Source organism: Triticum urartu, chromosome 5 (assembly GCF_003073215.2).
Source record: "Triticum urartu cultivar G1812 chromosome 5, Tu2.1, whole genome shotgun sequence".
NCBI classification, from domain to species: domain Eukaryota; kingdom Viridiplantae; phylum Streptophyta; class Magnoliopsida; order Poales; family Poaceae; genus Triticum; species Triticum urartu.
Genome location: NC_053026.1, coordinates 546,550,823 through 546,552,935, shown reverse-complemented (window position 1 = coordinate 546,552,935; position 2,113 = coordinate 546,550,823). Strand labels below are relative to the sequence as shown.

Here is a 2,113-nt window from a genome sequence, read left to right as displayed (position 1 = left end):
AGTATCTGAAATTTTGGGGCTATCATGGTCATAAGCCAAACAACAACATGCCAGGAAGTTGTAATGGTCACAATCCAAACACCAATAGCTTGCCAAATTTTTGGTCATACCAGAATTTTGTAGTCGCGTTTACTCCCGTTCAATTCTAGACTAAAAAAAAAATCAGTTCAATTCTGGAACCTAATTTGTAATTCAGATATACAGAACATACAAGTATCTTTTAGCAAACAGAAACCCTGTGTAATAACATTTGGGTAAAAACTTGAACTGAGCTATATGAAGCCGAAAACAGTAATTCCCAAAACCACAACCGGCTATTTCAGCAAAACCATAGTCTATCCGAACCTGCTAAAGAGTGACAGAGGATGCCTGAACTAAAACTTCCATCTAATTAAAACACCTTGTCTTGGTTAATTAATAGTTCCAGTAACATTCTGGACAGAGTCATGCTGTTTATAATTTTCCATAAAAGACACAGTGCCCAAACAAAAAACAGAAAAAGAGACTGAGGTACATCGCATCCTTGTGACAAATAGTATTAGATTTTGTATCCAGATTCCAGAGTTCTGAGTAACATTCTGGATAGAATTGCACCTGTCTTGAATGCATGCATCTATACCTCGTCAGGTCCATGCCCTTGATTTTCTTCTCCCGAGTCAAAAAGCTACAACCTTGGACAAGAGGAGATCCTTCAGAAGACCGGGGCAGTGCTTGGTTAAAAACTCAAGGCCTTCAGACTCTATGAGTGCATTCAGATTCGCTGACGAGCTGAGGAATACCAAACATGCTTTCTTAAGCCCATGGCAGTGGTGTCGCTCCGCCAATGTCACCATGGCTGCCACGGAGCCCCTATCGATATGATTGCTCAGTTTATCTTCACAAATCACCTTCAGCCTCGCCAAATCATACCTGTCCGCTACAACAAGCAAATGCTGAGCCATGTCATATTTTCTTCTTGCTTCATATCCGGCAACGCGTCCGTGTACATGAAAGTGAGCAGAGCACTGAACACTTGTGCCTCCATGTCATCTATGCGTATGGCATTTTTGGTGGTGCTCTCTTCCATGGAACCAAAGAACTCTGCTTTGAAAACAGGAAAGCGCGCCGCGAGCACGTACCGGTGCGCGAAGAAAGTCTCACCGCCGACTAGGAACTCGACATCGGCGCCTGCCTTGCTTGACAGGAGATCCCCTAAGTGCCGGTGCAAGTCAGACGGCGGTACCACGATGGATGGAGTCTCCAGCCCGTGGAACAAGCCAGGGACAGCGACGTCGACCTTGATAGTGAAGGAGTCGTCCTTGAGATGCTCTGATTTCTCCAATTCCTCCCTTTTGATGAACTTATCATACCCCCAGGTTTTATTCACAGCGTAGTTGTTCCTGATGGTCCGCTGGGTATAGGACGGCACAGGATTCCCATGTTGGTCGAGTAGGCTGAACTTGGCTTGCGCCTCCACGGCCCCGGCCTCCGGGACGACGGTATCATCGAATTCGAGAAAGACGGATATGTAATCGATGTCTTCCGTCTTGTTCCCGTTGGGATAGTAACGAACATGCCATGTGCGGCCTCCCAGCTGGAACGGGCTAGAGTGGATCGACTTGCCATTGGGGACCTCCTTGGTGCGCGAGTAGCTGACGATCTTGACCAAGTGGTAGCCGCACACGGCGCTAGCGACGATGGAGGAAGCGGATACGGAGGGGAGGCCGTCGCCGGCGACGTGCGCGGAGGTCGGCATGGTGTACGTACGGCGTGATCGATTCGGCCGGTCGGTGGCGACGGTGTGGGGGTGAGGGTTTTAGGGTTTTGGATGGACTCCGCTGCGGACATAGGCCGCGTATATGATGCAGACCCGGCGCCCATGCATGTACATACGTGCCAGAAAAGGAAAAGAAGAAAATCGTTTTGGACAAGGAAACATGTGATATAGTCCACCACTTGTCGTAAAGTAACCAATGTCTTTACCCATCGCCTCCCTAGCCACGCCTCGCCCCAAATTCTTCATTCCACCCCACCGCGGCTTCATCTTGGCCGAAGAAGACCAAGGCGGCCACGGCAACTGCTGCTACTTCTATGCCGTCGTCGTCCATGGCTGTTGCTGCTGCCGATGGCGCGT

At 49.1% G+C, this 2,113-nt stretch overlaps 1 pseudogene; it reads right to left on the bottom strand.

Moving 5' to 3' along the window:
• Positions 1-656: 656 nt before the first annotated feature.
• LOC125507355 lies at positions 657-1,789 on the bottom strand (annotated as a pseudogene).
• Between the last annotated feature and the right edge of the window lie 324 nt (positions 1,790-2,113).